The 19,714-nt window shown below is 41.8% G+C and overlaps 1 long non-coding RNA gene across 2 annotated transcripts in view; it reads right to left on the minus strand.

Moving 5' to 3' along the window:
- The window catches only part of LOC112670254 (uncharacterized), a 121,331-nt gene that overhangs the window by 11,474 nt on the left and 90,143 nt on the right, over positions 1-19,714 (minus strand). Inside the window, exons 1-2 of one of the 2 annotated variants that reach the window (XR_007413584.1) lie at positions 17,763-17,902; positions 3,665-3,820 (exon numbers count right to left, since the gene is read on the minus strand). This is a non-coding gene — a long non-coding RNA (uncharacterized LOC112670254). Of the gene's footprint in view, positions 1-3,664; positions 3,821-17,762; positions 17,903-19,714 lie in introns of those variants that run through there. The other variant, XR_004802930.2, reaches the window with a different exon arrangement.

Genomic DNA, 19,714 nt, shown 5'->3' on the forward strand with positions numbered 1-19,714 from the left:
TCAGGTCACAAAGATGCTCTACATTTTCCTTGAAAAGTTTTATAGTTGCATATTTTCCCTTAGGATCTATGATCCATTTTGAGTTAAGTTTTGTATAAAGTGTGAGATTTAGATAGAGGTTCACTTTTTTGTGTGTATGAATGCCAATACCATTTGTTGAAAACACTATCATATCTCCACTGAATTTCTTTTGTATGTTTGGCAAAAATCAACCATTCATATTTGTTTGTGTCTATGTCTGTACTCTCTATTGTGTTCTGCTGATATATGTATCTCTCTCTCTCTGCCAATACCATATTGTTTGATTATTTTAAAATAAATCTTAAAATTGAATAGTGGGATTCTTCAAAAGCCAATATTCTTTTGAGTATTCTAGTTTCTTTGCCTTTCATATTGACTTTAGAATCAGCTTGTCAAATATCTATAAAAATTCTGCTAGGATTTTGGTTGAAACTGCATTTAATCCATAGGTCAATTCAGAGGAAAACAGCTTTTTTCCTATGTGGAATCTTCCAATCCATGAACATCGTTGGTTCCACATATATTTAGGTCTTCTTTGGTTTATTTCATCAGTATTTCAGAGTTTTAGCACATAGGCTTTATGTATATTTTGTTAGAATTGTACCTACATATTTCCTTCTAAGGGGAGTTCTTTTACATGGTACCTTTTAAAAATTATTCAATACTAATATTTAGAAATATGACAGATTTTTGTGTTTTGACTTTGTATCCTAGAATGTGACTAAACTCATTGCTATGGACTGAATTCTCTCCTTTCAAAATTCATATGTTCAAGCCCTAATCCCCCATGTGAGTGTATTAGGAGACAGGGCCTTTTAGGAGGTAATTAAGGTTAAATGAGATCATAAGAGTGGAGCCCTAAGACAGTAAGAGTGATGTCCTTATAAGAAGAGGAAGAGAAATGCATACAGGAACCTGCACACAGAGGAAAGGCCACATGAGGACATAGTGAGAAGGTCGACAATCTGCAAGCCAGAAATCAACCTTGTCAACATCTTGATCTTGGACTTCTAGCCTCCAGAATTTTGAGAAAGTAAATTCTGTTGTATAAGTCACCCAGTCCGTCATATTTTTTTTTATGAAAGTACTAGTAGACTTATAAATAAGCACTCACTTATTTACAGGAGTTTTTGATAGATTACTTGGGACTTTCTATGTAGATAATCATGTAATCTGCAAATAGGGAAAGCTTTATGTCTTCCTTTCTAATATATGTGGTTTTTACTTTTATTTCTTGTCTTATTGCAGAGCCTAGAACTGCCAGTAGTAGTATTTTGAGTAAGTGTGGTGAAAGAAGACATCATTGGCTTGACCTGTTCCCAGTTTTAGGGGGAAGGCATTCAGTCTTTCCCCATTAACTATGATGTTAGTTGAAAGATTTTGCTGATGCTCTTTATCAGGTTGAAGTGATTCCCTTCTATTCCTAACCTGTTGAGAGTTTTTATCATGAGTTGGCTTTGGAGTTTGTCAAATGCTTTTCCTATTTCAAATTGCATGATTATATATTTCTTCTTAGCTTATTGATATAGCAGATAAGTTTAAATAATTTTTTGAATGATGAACTAGCTTTTTATACCTAGCTTTTATACCTGTTTGGTCATGGTGTATGATTCCTTTTATATATTCATAGATCCAATTTGGTGATATTTTGTTGAATATTTCTGCATCTAAATTCATGAGAGATATTCACCTGTAGTTTTAATTTTTTGCACTCTTTGTCTGATTTTGATATCAGGGTAAAACTGACCTCATAAAACTGGTTGGGACATTTTCCTTCCCTTTATATGTCCTGGAAGAGTTTGTGCATATTAGTGCATAATATAAACCTATATTTTTATTATAGGTTTGGTAGAATTTGCCAGTGAAACTATCTTGTTTTGGAGATTTCTTTTTTTTTTAAGATTTTATTTATTTATTCATGAGAGACACAGAGAGAGAGAGAGAGAGGCAGAGGCACAGGCAGAGGGAGAAGCAGGCTCCATGCAGGGAGCCTGACGGGGAACTTAATCCTGGGTCTCCAGGATCAGGCCCTGGACGGAAGGCGGTGCTAAACCGCTGAGCCACCTGGGCTGCCCTTGGAGATTTCTTTTGTGGAAAGTTTTTAATTATACATTTAACTGGTTTTATAGTTCCAGGACTATTCAGGTTAACTATTTCATCGTGAGTGAGTTTAGATTCTTTGTGGATTTCAAGGAATTGGCCCATTCCAACTAATTTGTTGGATTTATGTACGTGGAATTTCATAGTATTTCTCTATTATCCTTTCAATGGCTTTGGGGTCTGTGGTTGATTCTTTGTAAAACACATTCCACAAGGAACCATATTCTATCGATTCATATAATTTCTCAATTTGCTAATAATATTCTTTTATGGTCTTTGGATCCTGCACATCTTTAGGGATTATAAAATGGGTTTGTAACAGGAATGGCATCTTTAGTTTAGATATAAAATATAAGGTAATGATTGATTTATCTAGTGTGTGGGCTTTTTGCTGCTGTCAGGCCTCCATTCCTCAGCCTTCAACCAGCTAGCTCCTAGGAAAAGATGGATACAAGCTCAATCACCAATTTTTAGTTCTTCCTCCACCCTCTGTTTTAAATCTCCCCCTTCTATGACAGGAAAGAGATGAAAGCACAATACTTCCTTCTTAGAAAATCTTCAACCCTGCCTTAATATTGTTTTCAAGTCCTCAATTAGTAATTTGGAAAGAAGCTTGGGATAAATTAATAACTTGGTCATTATCTGCTATTATTCCCTCTCTGGAGTTGTTTATCAGAACTGTTCTTACAGTGAATGATTGTCTTCCTGTTACAGATCAAGAAGCTATGTTCCTTTAAAATAAGTATCTTTTATAGAAATTGTACAATATACCTGGATGTTATAGATATTATCTTTATCAGTAATAATATCAGGGTGGGGTTTATTATTTTCATTTCTTAGAAAAGAACAATAAAGCTAAGAGATGTTCAGTTCAAGAATGTTTCATGTTTCTGGTTGGCTGTCTGACCCTGAAAAGATTACTTAATTGGTAATTAAGCCTCAGTTTCTTGATCTGTAAAATGGTAATAATAATATTACTTAATTCATAGGATTGGTTGAGAATTAAATGTGTCTGGCACATACTAAGAATCCAGTAAATTTTGTCATTATCCTTCTGTTATTACTATAGAATATACTATTTTCTTTGAAACTTTTACTGAATTTGTACTAAATATTCTTTAAAATTTATAAGCATTAAATTGAAAAAATAAAGTTAATTTGTACTCAATTAAGGAAATCTTGACTAACCAGACCACACAAATTATTCCTTAAGTTAACTGTTTCTTTTTTTTTTCTGCCCTCAGATCAGGTTCATAAGAAATGAACAGGGTATATTTAAAATAACAGACTCAGTATTCTATGGAAAAACAACCACCTCTGTGCCTTCTTACATTCTTGGTCCTGGAGAGTCCCTGGCTGGTGAGAGCCATCATCATCCCAGATGGCCTTACACAGGTTCATTAAGTTTACCAAGACAGGAAAATGGGCTAATGTTTTGTGCAAAATAGGATTTCTGTTCCCATTTCTCCCCCTCTGACTTCTTTTGCCATGTGACCTTGCATTGCTTCTCAATAGAGTAGATGGAATATACTTCCACACCTACCTGGATTTGGCCATGTGACTTCCTTCAGCCAATAAATTGTGAGCAAATGTGATGCTAAGCAGAGGCTTTAAATGCCTGTGTAGTTTGGCTTGGATGCTTTGCTTCTGCCATCTGCCATCTGCCATGACAGGAATGTGCCTTGGGGAGCTGCTGGTCCTGCAATGAGAAGGCACGTGGAACAGACGTAAGCTCAAACTGGGGCTTGGGGTCAAGTCCAACTGATTCCTGCAGAGAGCCCGAGGTCAACAAGGAAAAGCAGCATTTGTTGTTACAAGCCACTAAGATCTTGAGTTTGTTATGCAGCAAAAACTGACTAATTACATATGTTTTGGTGAATTTTCAACAATAAGAATTAAAATCTATTGTGTGTGGTGATGATAGGGAGTAGGTATTTCAGACACAGCTTGTCAGGAAATCCATTTAATCAAGTAAAGGCTATAAATTTCCTCCACAGCACTCAGGTGAAAGACACATCAGAGTTCCTTACATTTTGTAAATTCACCAACTCTGCTTTAAGCCATCACTTTTACGGATGGTGGGAAATTACATCTCACTTGTATTTTGAGATCCTCGCCCTCTCTTGGGTTGCTTAGAAACATTGGCATTTACAACATCCAGAAAATTGGGGAAAGGCTTATGACTGCTGTTCCTGAATCTCTTGTCCAAGGCCAGTGGGGAGTGTTCTAGTGTTGCAACCCCATTCTCTTCCTTTGTGCTGAGTTGTTCTGGGCATCATGGCTGAGGCTCTCAAGCAGTAGAACCTAGAGAAGTAGTTCTCAAACTCCAGTGTGCACACAGATCATTTGGCAATCCTGCTAAAATATAACTTTAGATCCAGTGGGTCTGTATTTCTGATGAGCTCCCAGGTGATGTTGACATTGCTGGTCATGATCAACACGTTGAGTAGCAGGAACCCAGAGTCCAGCCTTCCACGAAGCTACCCTTCCTCATGAGCACTCTGAATAACTGCGGCTCTGGTCTTCAGCACATGTAGGCCACCTGCCCTCCCCCCTTACCAACTCCCTACCTAATCCCACCCTCCAAGGTTGAACCATTCCCTTTGCCCTCTGTCCTTCATTCACTGGAAATATCTCCTTTTCAGGTAACAAGCTTCACAGCTCTCTGAGACTAGGGTTTAGAAATTAAAGTCTGGATCCTTCTCTCCCTTGCCAAGAGCATCAAAGACCTCCAGGACTCAAAGGCCTGGCTGTTCTTCCAAAAAGGGAGTCAAAGGAGAAAATTAACTCAATTGGCACTAACAGTAATAAAACTGAATGAATATCTCAATAAACCATCCAGCTACATTGGAACAGCCCAATTCCCTGGATTGCCAACTAGAGAATATTGTCCTGGAGACAGGTCTTTGGCTCAACCTGGTAACTACACATGCCTTCTGTCAGCTCAGAATTCTTGGTCACTTCACATTCAGAGGCCTTGGAAATGCTGATTTTTAGAACTGGCAGTCAAGATAATTAGCATGTAAATCACACCAAAGGGTTATAAGCAGGGCTGATAGGAACCCAGGGCAGCCTTCCCAGTCCTGCAAGTTGATGGCCAGGAAACTGTTCTGATCGGGTTGCTTTATTTGCTAAATGTTTTGAGTTTAACAGGTTACTTGGGGAATAATTTTGCAGGCATGTATTTGTGTGCCTATTCTTATATATCTCATTTTTTTCCAGTGACCTTACAACACTTCCCAAATTTTGGTTTAAGCATCCAACTCATGCATAAGGTAAAATATCCTTCTATCAAGTCAATCTGTGACTGGTTTGCATGAGAATTCCAAGAAGCCAGCAGTCTTATTTTTTTTTTTTTTTTTGCCAGCAGCCTTATTTTACCAAAACATTAGGCAGAATTTATCCTGGTGGGATGGTGAGGCTGCTGAGTTCCAGGCCCATGGAGGAGACCCAATGGTGGTCTCTCAAAGAGGGTAGGAGGTGTTATAGAGATGTCAGGTACTACCAGGCTAACATCAAGACCCTCAAATAGCTAAGGGTGCTTTTGTCTCTTTTCTGGCCATTTCTTTTTCTTTCTTTCTGGCCTTTTCTTTTCTTTCGTCTTCTGTTGGCTCCCCTTGAGAAGCAGTTTTCAAAGACCTGAGGCAGCCTACTGAGGCTCTAGATGGGGGCTGGTGAGCTAAGTGCCACAAATCATCTGAGTAAAAGAAAGCTATTCCAGCAAGATGGACTCTTTAGTCTGGAAAGGGATGGGAAGTGAGGTGTGCAAAGCGGGAGTTGAAGATTATAGGCCCCTGGGGGCATTATGGGAATTCCATGGGCTTTGTGTAACCCCCAGTCTCAATTTGCCTGTGATGAACCCCCAAAAGGTCTTCTTGTGCCTGACAGAATGGGTGTCAGGGAAGTGAGGTATTAGGGAAAATGTCTTGCACATATCTAGGCTTGGGGAGAGGCAGAGATCCCAGGGTGTGGTGGAGAAGCTGAGAGAAGGTACGGAGGCCTGGAGCAAGAAGGAGAGGGTCACAGGAAGCTGGCTGGGCCTGACCAAGGTTTCTGGGGCTGAGCAGTAGAAAGGCCAGTGTCCCAAACCCACAGTTTCCCAGCCCAGAGTCAGCACTCACAAGAAGTTTTCATGGGCAGAAACTCACCTTCCCTGCTAGCTCTCTGCTAACCCACTTGTTTCATGTTAGTTAAGCCAGGACATGAGTCAGTGTGTTGTGGACACATGGCTGTCGGGCTGGAAGCCATTCTTTAGTACACCTTCAGTTGTGAGGGAAGAAGCCAAAGCCCACTGGTAATTCTCTTCCTTAGCATTCTAGGTACCAGGGTTTTTGAGGTGATTTAGACATGAACTTGGCCACAGAGGTTCCAGTCTAATGGCCTAGTTCATGTGACTTACTCCAAGTCACACAGTAGTTAGTGACAAGGGTTAACCCAGAAGATCTGGCCTCAGTCTCATAACTTTTCCGTCCCTTACACTTCTACCTCTAAAGAGTATCTGTTCCATCACTCTAAGTACATTCTCTCTGTTTTAGTAGGGGAAGAAACCCTATGCTTCTCAGAGTTCAGTCTGCATGTGGATTGCATAGAAACTTATAAAAGGGCAACTCTGATTTGGTAGCTGTGGAGTGAGGCTGATGTTCTGCATCACTAAGTGGCTCCAGGGTGATGCCACTGCTGCAGGTCCACCAATCACACTTCGATTATCAATGCCTTAATCGACTGTAATCCATTGGTACAGGTCTTGGCTGAAAAGGATTCAGAACCAGTCCCTTCTCAGCAGTGATGGGGGTAGAGAAAAGAGGAGCAAAGGATCTGGGAGGAATTAGTCTGCCTTGCAGAGGTGTGGGAGGGACATGCATGGCAGAGTGCCCTGTGTTTGCCATTCCATAATAAGATGGTCTCCAAGTTCCCTTCCATGTCAAGGATTATAAGAGTGTATCATTCCAGCCAGACCCTAAGGTGGTATGGTGGCTGAATTATTATGCAAATCAAGACTATTAAGTAAAGTAAATAGCAGAGCTGACAGCCTATGTAGTATTAACTGAGGAGAACCAAGAATGGTTTCCTTTAATTCCTAATTTTAACCTCCTTTAACTCACCCTCTTATGCCCTACTTGGCTAGTGGTTGACAGTTTCCTTTCTCACTAAAACTTGAGATGCTCCAGGATGGCAGAATTAAGCCACTATCAGTCCCTACACCCAGTGGGAATGGATCAGCTCTTCTCCACATGGAGAAATCTTAGAGACCCTAGGGGTGAGGTCATCTGAGTTCTAATCCTGACCCTGCCACCAACCGGCTGTGCAACCTTATATAGTTTGTATAGTTTCCTTGGGCCTCAGTTTCCTCTCATCTATGATGAAGGGGGTAGGTCAGGTGGGCACTAGGGTCCTCTGGGATTTAATAGCTCAGTATTTTGTCGGAAACAGGAAGAAGGGAATTAATATGGGCCTCTGAGGTAGAGGGAGGTTGGAATCACTAGCTTTCTTTTTTTTTTTAATTTTAATTAATTTATTTTTTGAATCACTAGCTTTCAAGTGACATCTCCAGACCTGAAAAGTGCGACTCTTAATTCCTAAATGAGACGAGAGCTGTTAAACTGTCAGGAGAGTGCTAGGCAATGGTAAGAGCACAATGACTGTGAGACAGCATCCCCACTTTGCAGGGCCATGGTGAGGATTCAGTGGCCTGCCTGCAGTAGGTCCTCAATGAGTAGGGTATGGGGACACCAAGTGGAAAGGTCAGCTGCAGACAGGGGCTGAGACCAGCTGCCAATTTCGGATGTTGTCCCAGGCCAGCCCTGCTGTCCAGAATTCCCACTCTAGGATTTTACTCTTTCTTTTCCAATCAAATTTTACCTCAGGTTAGAGCTATTCAAGCAAGTTATTCAGATAACCAAGGCTAAAAATATATGACTTTGGCCAGGAATATCCAGCTAATGATGCCTAGTGCCTCTGTGTTGGCCCCAGTTAAGCAGCCACCTTCACGCTGTCCTGATCACCAGGGCTCTGGATGACGCATCTCCAGCTCATTCTTTCTCCTGTTCTAGAGACCAGAACCAGAATTTACTGCTGCTGTGGGTCAGTAGCTCCCCTCTTCCTCTGTAGTTCTTCTTCCCTCCTCACCCATTCTCTCTCTTCTTCTCCCCAGGCTTGCTGGCAACAAGTCTCCTCCCAAACCCCTGCCTCCTCTATAGTTCCCCACTCGCCTTTGAGTCTTTGTGATGGAAGCCTATTAGAGAGACTTCCTATTTTATGCAGTACTCTAATATTTCCCGCAGTTTCAAAGTGCTTGACTTGCCTGTTGGACTTGCCTCAACTATTCTTCACACTTGGAGGACCAGGGCTCAGGGGGATCAAGTTGGCTGAAGGCACAACTGTCAGAGTATATGGGTACAGATGAATCCAGAACTCTGGTCACTCTAAGGCCCTTTGTGGTTCTCTTTGGGAGCTGGTGTGTGTACTCACCCCTGTGTGCTGGTGGTGCTATTGGCAGGATGGGGTGTATGGCACACACAAGTGGGGTCTGGGGCAGGATGTGCTTTATGGAGTAACACAACTGTCAGCAGAGCCACCTCTTCTCATACCTGTAGCAAGAAGCCAGTTTGCTCAAATGCAACTGGAAAGAATCAGCTCTTGACCCTGATTCTGACCAGGACCAGACCAGGGGTACTGTGGCTACATCTCTGTCTTGTTTTTCTCTCATCAAGTGCAGATCAGCAACAAGCCTGTTCGTAAACACGGATCCTCTCCCCCATTTCTGGGTACTTCCCTGCCCAGCTGTGATTATTAATTTTATGTGTCAACTTGGCTAGGCCATGGTATTCAGTTTCTGGACAAACATGAAAGTAGATGCTGCTGTGAAGGCATTTTTAGATGAGATTAACACATTCACATCAGTAGACTTTGAGTAAAGCAGATTACCTTTCATAATGGGTGTGGACCTCATCCAGTCCTAGATGTCCTGGAGGTCCTCTAGGGAGAGGGAACTCTGTCAGCTGACTTCCTTCAGATCTAAATGGCAATACCAGCTCTTCCCTGGGTCTCCAGCCAGCCAGCCTGCCCTGCAGAGTTTGGACTTGCCAACTCCTACAATCATGTGAGCCAATTTCTGAAATCTCTGTCTGTCTCTCTCCTCTACTACCTATCCATCCATCCATCCATCCATCCATCCATTATCTACAGAGAGATAATAATATACACAACACCTGTTGGTTCTGTTTGTCTTGAGAACTTGATGGATATGCCATTTGAGGTGACCACAGAGTCCTGAGGAATAACCCAGAGACAACACCAATGGCAAACTGACGAGGATTGATCTCTTTATCTGTCTGAGGTGAGACTGGACACTGGTGGTTAAAATTCTGGACAGACTGGCACAAGGTGCATCCCCGTTGTCCTAATAACTTTTTGCTGTATCTAAGGGATATAGGGGTGGGACTGTACTTTCATAAATTCCCAGCTGAGTGTATGTCCTAGGTGTCATTTTTTTCACATCAAGTTTAAATACTTAATTTATCTTAAAAGTGAGATAATTTCTTACTTTACTATTTCTTCAGAGGAGACCATCAATATCTGTTCTGGGGTTCTGAAGAATCACACCCAATCAATGCAATCTGGGGATTGCTCTTTGTTAAATAGCAGGAGGAGGCCCAAGAGACAGGATCCAGGTCTAGGAGGCACATGTAAGTCCTTGTTTCTCTATCTATAAAACGGGCACAGTGATGGCTGCCATCACCATCATCACCATCATCATTGTCACCCACTGGACTACTACGGAGAGAGAGAAATGATCATAGAAATGTCCTCGTTCCTCCTCATTCTTTATCCCTTCTTGCTCTCTTTTCATTGGTTGCTTCTCAAGGGATGAATAACGCTCCCCCAGAACTAAGCTGGGAGTTAGCAACCAATACAGTACATCAATCTAAGCTAAAAGGTAAGGCTTTCAGGTCAGTAGGTTTTGATGTTTGTCTCCATTCCCCTCACCTCCAGCTTCTGCAATGCCTGAGCCATTCTAGCCCCTTTATTGGGTATGGAAGGGGCAGAGTGATTTTACTGATACTGCAGAGGAGACCCAGGATGGCTGACAGGAGGCTCAGGCACTACAGCAAGCCTGAGGTGGGGGTCGTTTTAAGGGGAATGGGGCTCCCTGTACCTCTCAGACCATACCTCATAGGTCAAAGGCCAAGAGACTTGGGTACTAACCCCAGATCTGCAATTAATCTTCTGTGTGAACTTGCACAGGCCACTGAACAGAACTAAGGCTTAGAGCCTTAGCTTCCTTTTTGTAAAATAGAGATGATATTACTGCTCTGTGTGCACATACACATACACACACACATCTTTTGATATCAGCATTAAAAAATCTTTTCCAGTTTTATTGAGAAATAATTGACATATATCACTATATAAACTTAATTAGGGCCTATGGCATGATGGTTTGAGTTAAGTATATTGTCAAATGATTATCATAATAGGTTTAGCTAACACCTATCTTCTCACATAGATTCAATGAAAAGAAAAGAAAGAAGAGAAGAATAAAGGAAAATATTTTTCTATGGTGACGAGAACTCTTAGGATCTATTCTGTTAACAACTTTCCTATATATCGTACAGCAGTGTTCACTATAGCCATCATGTTGTACACTGTATCCCTAGTATTTATTTATCTTATAACTGGAAGTGTGTACCTTTTGACCACCTTCTTGCAAGTCCCCCTCCCCCTGATCCTCATCTCTAGTAACCACAAGTCTGATCTCTTTTTCTAGGTGTTTGATTTTTTTGTGTTTGTTGTTTTGTTTTAAAGATTCACATAAAAGTGAGATCATACAGTGTTTGTCTCTGTGTTTGACTTATTTCGCTTAGCAAAATGCCCTCTAGGTCTATCCATGTTGTCCCAAATGGTAGGATTTCCTTGTTTGTTTTTTTAATGGCTGAATAATATTCCATATTCCACTATATATATATATATATATATATATATATATATATATACACAAACTTGGGGCACCAGCATTTTTCAAGCTGAGATTGTTAGAATCACCTGCACCAAGTCCCCAAGGGTCTTGCTAACATGCAGACTCCTGGACCTTATCCTGGTCTTTACTGAATTAGATTTTCTGGGGCCAGGAATCTGCATTTTAACAAGGGCACCAGGTAATTCCCAGTGTCATATTTTGTCCCAATTATTCACATTTATGTTATTCCACTGAGAGAATGGAATTCTAATTCTAGTCTTACTAGAATAATGAACTGTCCACACACAGGCCACCGTCTCTTTTTCTTTTTAAATTAAAAAAAATATGTATCTTTATAACATCCTTGGGGAAAAACATGTTTTAGATAATTTACTCTTTTGAGGAGAACAGTGTTGTGGTAGAGGGACTAGGAAAAGTCTCCATTTCTCCACTATTCTTTGTATCCACATCACTTATAATGTGACATTGCCATATCTTCCATCAAAAGGTAGAGTCTATTTCTTTCCCCCATGAATCTGGGCTGCTCTGTGTTTTGCTTCAGCTAATAGGATGCAGGGAAAGTGATGCATGTCCTTTCCACTGGAAGTCTGAAAAGGTTCCACCTGCTTCTACTTTCCTGGATTCCAACCACTGCCCTGTGACAAGCTCAGGCTCTCCTGCAGGGAGGTGAGAGACCATGGGAGGGAGAGCCCTGATGCCTAGACATGGACATCCTAGATGTTTACAGCCCTAAAGCAGATAGCCCCCAAATAAGGCAGCTAAGTGAAGAGCAACAGAGCTGCCTGCTGAACCCACAGATGACCACAGATGCCTGAAATCCAAAAGAGCTGCCTAGCTGACCTGTAGACTGTAGTTTTAAAATATAGATTTTATTATGGCTCAGGTATGGTAAAACCAAGAGATCAGAAGATGACTGCCATTGAAAAGATAGTTTGTTATTCTTACAGATCCCGAGAGAAGGGTGCATACCATACCACAACACAGAGGGCCTCTTGGGGAAGCACCAGGGTCAATCAGGAGACAAAGGGAGAAGAGAGAAAAGTGAACAGGAGCTTTTATTGTAGTTTCCGTTTGACTGACACAGGGTAAGCATGCTCAGAGAAGGGTTGGTTAAAATTTGGTAATTTCAGCAGGCTCTGGGCTGTCCCTAGGTGTCTGATCCTGGCGCTGGGGTGATTAGGGCTGAAAAGTGAAAAGTGGCTCAAGTGTGAAAGCCAGGGAGGTGAAGAAGGCAGTTAAGGTATGGGCTCTGGAGTAGTCCATGTGAAAGGTGTGACCCTAGCTGAGTCATTTACTCTCTCTAAGAAACAGCTAACCTTGGGATGAGCAGTCTCTCTAAGATATCCAAGTATCAGAAAAGAAAAGGCAAGGTTAGTTCAACTGTGAGTAATAGTAAACAGATATTGTTTTAAGCCATTGGGTTTTGAAGTAGTTAGCGATGCAGCAACAGCTGATTCCTACAAATGCCAATGAGGAACGCTGACAATGAAAAGGTGGCTACTAAAATGTTAATATTTGGGCATATTTTCCAAAATTGAAGTTCAGGCAGCAGGAAGCAGTGGGGCAGGCTGCAGTGGCCACTGGCCATGGGCAACTTGCTTCTGTTCTAATACAACTAATTTACTAATAATTTTCCCAACTTGATTGTTCCAGTCAATTCAGCCTGGAGCTGTCATGGTTACTTCCCCATGTGGGGTCCTCCTGTCTCCTTACTCTCTTTCTCTCTGCAAAAAGTGGAGTTAGTTTAGGCTTAAGTGTTTACAAAACCAATGATAAAAACACTAAGCAGTTTGCTCTCAGGAAGTTATTTTTTAGACCTATGACTGTCTAGAAGGTGGAGTCTACCCACATATTTCACCCCTAATCAGGAACATGTAAAGAGCCACATGCAATACCCCCCAAAAAGCATATTTGACATTACAGAAACATTTAGTGTTATAAAATAAAAAAAAAGCTATTAGTGTTTTTGCAGTACAGACCACCCAAAACAAAATTCAACAGAAATTTTGTGGGCAAAGGAAATATGTAAAAGATACAGTGATTTTCAGCTGGGAACATTTCCAGATTTGAGGGTGAGGTGGGAACAATGTGAGATTTATGCATTCACAAGAAGGGGCCTGGGTAATAAAACTTGAAACTCTCTTTTAGAAGACTAAATAGTGCACTATAATAGTGCTTTCATAGTAAGGGTTAAGTGGTCTTCCAGTAAGGATACTCAGTGAGATCTTAATAATGGAAATAACCGCTTCATATGTAGCATGTGGTTTCTGTGAACCACAGCTCTTGCCTTATTAATATCCCTGAAATACACTGAAATCCATTAAAAATCCCTTCTGCAGATTCCTAACTAAGAACATTTATTTCAGACAGGATGATTTAAAAAAATTAAAGCAAATACCAAACTTGGTCAAAATTAATCAAGTCCTCTGAACATTATTGGCACATCTCTCTGAAATGAATGCATCATGCAAATGACAAATGCATCTTTAAAGGAAAAACTCAGTTCAGTCTCCTAAGTAGGGAAAAATCTAGTCCTCCACCTCCTTCTGCATTTCTCTTTCCTGTGTGTCCCCTTTACTACTCAAACACTCATAATACTTCTGACACCAGATGTGTGTGGGGTTTCCTGCACATCAAGCGATTCTCTGTGACACCAGCTGGGTGTCCTACAATGTAACTGGCACAATTCTAATGCCATTTACATGGAGATAGCATCACATCCCATAGGTTGAGAGCTCAGTCCCACAAGCCTGCTCCCACCCCACTTCAGATGCCAACTGCAAGCAATATGTCCCTAGGTTACCCACAACTTCCATCCTATTTGGCTACAAATTGGGGGTTCCTGTGGCCTCTCCTTAAGGTTCGATTAATTAGCCAGAGCAGCCCACTGAGCTCAGGGAAACACTTACTTGTATTTACCAGTTTATCAAAGAATATAGTAAAGGATATAGATGTACAGCCAGATGAAGAGATATATAGGTTCGGGTCTGGAAGTGTCCCAAATGCAGGCGCTTCTGTCCCCATGGATATGGGTGTGTCATCCTCCTGGTATGGATGTGTTCATCCACCTGGATGCTTTCTGAACCTCCTACTATTAGGATTTTATAGAGGCTTCTTCATATAGGCATGATCAATATTAACTATATTTCTAGCCCCTCACCCCCTATATGAAAGGTTGGGGGTGGGGCTGAAAAGTCCTAGCTTCTAATCATGGCTCGACCTTTCTGGTGACTAGCCCCCATCCAGGAGCCACCCAGAGTCATCTCAGTAAATCAAAAGATACTCCTAACATTCCTATCACTTAGGAATTTACAAAGGTTTTGGGAGCTCTGTGTTGGGAATGAGGGGCAGGACAAATGTATGTTTTCTGTTATCTAGTAGCATCTCACTCGGCTTTGGTGACAGGAGTTAACACTGCTTCCCAAGTTTGTTGCACTGGTGACTGCAGTGGTTCAGCCAGGAAAAAGTTCATCTCTGGTTTTCCAAAACCAGTTGGGAAGCAACTCCCTATACCTGCAGAGTTTCACATGATTTACCAAAGGTTTCAGTTGAAATCCATCCCATGAACCACTTCTGAACAAGCAGCAAGGAGGTGATGAAGATGATATCAGGGGAGGGGAAATTAATTGCCTGAGCACAGAAGGAAGTGTAAAGGAGTCAAACTGCTCTCCAGAGGGTGAGAGCTGGGAGGGTAAATATCCCTCCCCTAAAATTCCTGGCAGGTGTTTCCACCAAATGCCAGATGCCTGAGGACGCAGCCATTTTGCTAGATGGGGGAGGGGACGGGGGCAGAGATGGGGCTGCTGAAGGACAGAAGATACACACTTGGCACTAAGGGTTCTTGCATCAATTAGATGATCTTAGGGTAGTAGGGTTCTTGGGGCCTGGCTGTGTTGCTATATTCAGGGGAAAAATCCAATCCGTGGCAATGCCTAGGGACAAAGTAGCTATGTTCCATACCAATGACCCTGGAGCCCCTCTCTTCTTCCTCAGCACTGTGCATGGCAGTGCACAGCACCTCCTTTCCCTGGGCTCCATCAAACCACACCCTACAGTGCCTACAGTGATGTTCAAGTGGTCTATTTGTAGAAACTATGCATGAGAATTTGGTCATAAAAAAGTGAGCATGTGAAAGTAAAAAACACATGGTGTCATCCGTTCTCAATGTCTTGCCAGGGGTCAGGTACAGACAATCTCCCTCTTCTAGACAGTTTCCCTCTATGATGAACTTACTATAAAAGTGACTTATCTTCCTGAATCCACATTGTTCAGGCTGTTTCAGTATCTGCCTATGTCCCTAGAGTAAACTTGGTATAGTTGTTTTTCTAGCAAAGGGAAGAGTTGGGAGTGTTATCTAGTTGCTCCCATTAGCCCTCCCTAAGGTCACTGAGAGCCTTCTGCTGGGTGGCAAAAATGGGGGGAAAAAGTGTATGGAAACTATATGGAAAAAATATGACCTTTTGGGGTCAGCTTTTCAAAGAGTCAATTACAGTTGAAATTAGGAGACGGAAGGAAGTTAAAGACTGGAAGCAATAGCAAGGCATGAGATTCATCCAGCCTCCAGATATATATTGAGCACCAACTTGAGCCAAGCACTATTCTAGGTCTTGAGATTACAGAATCTAAATTGGAATTTGAAACTGGATTCAAATGTACATAAAAACGGGCCAACGTAGATAATTGGTGTAGGGACTGAAGATACTTCTGCAGACTTCGAAGACCCCACTGGCGGTGGCAGTGGAGGTGGAGGTGGGCGTGGCAGTCCTTAATACGGATGTTGCCTCTGTCACTGGGGATGCCCCAAGTGCCCTTGTCCTGAAGTGCCCAGAGAAAGACCTGTGCCATCTATTTTCAGATCACGAGGACATTTGGTGGGCTGCTCTGACGAATTTCCTCTGCTGTAGAAGGAGAGGGGCTGTTTATGGATTTCTGGAGGAGGGACTGTTGCCTGATTCTCTTTGCTTGCCCTACTCAGAAAAATGTTCAGATTTCTTTTTAAGGCGATGCATGCAGGATCATTCTATTGCAAGCTATGCATATGTATCTGTTTAATTTTAACTCAAGCTCTTTACCAAAAAGCAAGTTCATTTACTCAGAGCCTAGACAGAAGGCTTTCCCAGTCCTGACACCTTGCTTATTTGCTACTTAAAGTCTTTTGGAAGAAAAGAACAGATTTTTGCATTTTGTTCCCTTTCTTACTTCAGAAATTAAAAAAAAAAAAACCCACACAACTGTCCTAATTGGAAAGGATTCTTGATCTATTTCATTGCAGTCTGTTTATTTCTGGTAAGTATCCAGAACATTTGGCCCCTACCCCTGCCAAGGCTGCTCTCCAACAACATTTCAACTTTGTTCCAGAGCAGTTGGAGTTTCACAGCAGCCCAGAAATCTCTGTAGAGAGCCCCAGGTGACATGCTGGGGCATAGGTCTCCCCTCTCCGGCCTATTCTCAGCTTCCTTTTAGGCCCACCCAAGCTGCTCAGTCACAATGGCTCTCCTGTCTTCTCTGTTCTGCCCACCTCTCCACATAGAGTTGCCCCACCCAGCTGTTGCCACACTCTGTGTGCAAGCATGGGAACTGGGAGATTGTGGGGATCAAAATCTAATTCTGGAACCAACTAGAGTCCCTGGTGTATTGCAAGAACCCAGGACAATTCCAGCCTGTGCAGAGCTGCATTGGGTTAAGCTGTGGATGGTAAGATTGGAACAGGGCCAACAGTGAAGTTGTAGCATACAGGCTAAAAACAAGGTTTCCTCATAAACACATGACACAGATGAAGTCATCATCAAGAATAGCCTTAAGGATTGGTGGAGGAGTGGAAAGGCCACCAAGATAATAGGCAGTCATGGTGGGGATCCTTATTATGAGGCATCAAAAAAAGGACCCTAGAGGGCAGCCCTGGTGGCACAGCGGTTTAGTGCCACCTGCACTGCAGCCTGGGGTGTGATCCTGGAGTGTGATCCTGGAGACCCGGGATCGAGTCCCATGTCGGGCTCCCAGCATGGAGCCTGCTTCTCCCTCTGTCTGTGTCTCTGCCTCTCTCTCTCTGTGTGTCTCTATGAATAAATAAACAAAATCTTAAAAAAAAAAGGACCCTAGAGATGATCTAGACTGAAGGTGGTGCACTAGGAGCCTGCAGATATATTCTACTTGACCCACGAAGTGTGTGTGTACATGTGCATTTTGCATGTGTGTGTGTGCGCACAAGTACATGTGTGTATGTGTTTTCCCCCAAGTTGACATAGTATGCTTTTAGATAACACATATGCTCTCTACTTTGCTTCACTAATGTATATTACCATATTACCTGCTGGAACAGTCATGTAGGGGCCAGAGAGGGGCATGCAAATTGATACAGGAAGAATGTACCTCCATCATGCCTCAAACTGCACTCTGCTGAAAGCTTTTCGAAGGAGAACACAGAAGTTTTGTATTAATTTCTCCAAATGGTCAGACTTGGAAATGAGCATGGTAGTGGTGCTTCCCTCCCCTCATAGAAATCACAGCTTCAAAGAGTTCCATTTGCTATAGACTCTAAAACATGCTTAGGGGCTGTCAGGAGGAGAAACCTTGCAGGAAGAGGTGCAGGAGTGTCTAGGAGCCAGTAGCAGCAGGGCTTAGAAAGTGCAAACAAAATTAAACTTCCTGCAGGTGAGCTGCTTACCTGCCCCCTGTTGCACTGGCTGGTGAAAGACCTAGAGGTTTAAGGGCTGGAAACAGAAGCTCTTGTGGAACCAGTTTGATTCAGAGAAGCCAAGGAGGCAGAGTTCCATAAAGAATCACATAGTATTTTCAAGAAGCAGTCTGTCCCTGTGGAAATAGAGAACGAGAGGTCCTTTGGGATCAAGGATTCTAGAAGGCTGCTTTTGCCTCACCCCTACTTACAGCCTCCCGCAGAAAGCTTTATTTAGGAAAGTCCAACTCATATACTCTATAAGTAATGAAAAAGAAAACAGAATAGCTCCCAAGCAAGCATACCGTAAGACACAAAGAACAGCAAATCATGTCACAGAAGAACATGCACCAGAAAAATGTGACCTGGAAGAAATGAAATTATGATCAAACATCCCTCCGCGAATTAGAGACAAAGCACAACCAAAAAAACCTTAGCAAAATAATGTGGTCTCTAGAGGGAAACCACAAAGCACAAATGCAAGTACTCAAATACAAGATGACAAGGCAATGAGAGGTGATGAGATAGGACTAGAAGACTCAGGAAAGATAGAAAAAATAAAGCCATCATCACACGAGCGAAGACAAAATTGGATGGAGCTAAAAAGCAGTGAAGTCACTGCAGCAAATGCTGTGCAGGAAGCCAAGGGCAGAAATATGAAATGCAAACTACATGAACTAGAGATGGGAGTTTAAAACAATCAAAGGGGACATGACAGTGATAGCAGAAAGTCAAAAGAAAGCCAGCATATGCAAAATTGGGGTCCCTGAAGAAACCAAATAATACAAAGTAACAAATATTTTAAAATATAAAACAAAGCATTTCTCAAAATGAAACAAGACTTGAATCTACTTGTTGGATGTTCACACCACTTCCCACAGAAACCTGATCCAGGACAGTCACCATATGAGACATAGTCTAGTCTAATTATTGATGTAAAGAGAGCATCCTCTGGGCAGTAAAGCATACAAAAATCAAGTCACTTACAAAGAGAAAAAAAAAATCAGATTGAACTCAAATTTCACCCAACAGCGTTTAACATTAGAAGAAAATGGAGAGGGTTGCCTCGGGGGCTCAGTCAGTTAAGCATCTGGCTCTTGGTTTTGGCTCAGGTCATCATCTCAGGGTGCTGAGACTGAGCCCCACATCTGGCTCCGTGCTCAGTGAGAAGTCTGCTGGAGATGATCTCCCTCTGCTTCTCCCTTTGCTTGTGAGCTCTCTCTCTCTCTAAAATAAATAAATAAAATCTCTATATAAAAAAGAGAGAATGGAGAAACACTTAGAAGATATTTAAGGAAAGTGCAAACCAAGAATTTTCTATCATCCAAGCTGTTCGACAATTATAAAGCCTATTGCAAACCATTTAAATATGTAGGAACTCAGAAAGTATTGTTTCCATGAACCTTTCTTGAGGAAACAACCAGAAAATGAACTTCATCCAACTGAGACTCAACTGCAGAAACTTTAGCCAAGAGTGTGACTGTAAGCCTTGATTATATTTAGGTTTGGATCTAAAAGTAAATGTGAAGTGGGGATTGGAGTAACAAAATAGAATATAAGTGTCGTATGCTCTGACAATGTAGAAATAATACAACTGGCAAACACTGGGATGGGAAAAGGTAAAGATGTCAGGAAGCTCGCGATGGCCTTATCTATAAAATCAGGGACATAGAGGGAAGAATTTAAAGACTCAAATAGCAGAACATATCTTTTTAAGAGTCCAAAGTAAAAACTAATCAAGATAATATTATTGACTAAAGTAGGAAGTGGACAAGAGATAGAAGAAAGGGAAGAAAATACATATGAATTTTATTATTGCTCAAAACAGTTTAAAAAGCAGATGATTGAGGATTTTGTCTGACAATTATAAAGATAATCATTAAAACAATATTACAGTTCCCCTTCAGTATCAGAACTTGTTTCTCTTCTCTCGAAAACTTTTC

The sequence above is a fragment of the Canis lupus genome, chromosome 10, assembly GCF_003254725.2.
Source record: "Canis lupus dingo isolate Sandy chromosome 10, ASM325472v2, whole genome shotgun sequence".
NCBI classification, from domain to species: Eukaryota; Metazoa; Chordata; class Mammalia; order Carnivora; family Canidae; genus Canis; species Canis lupus.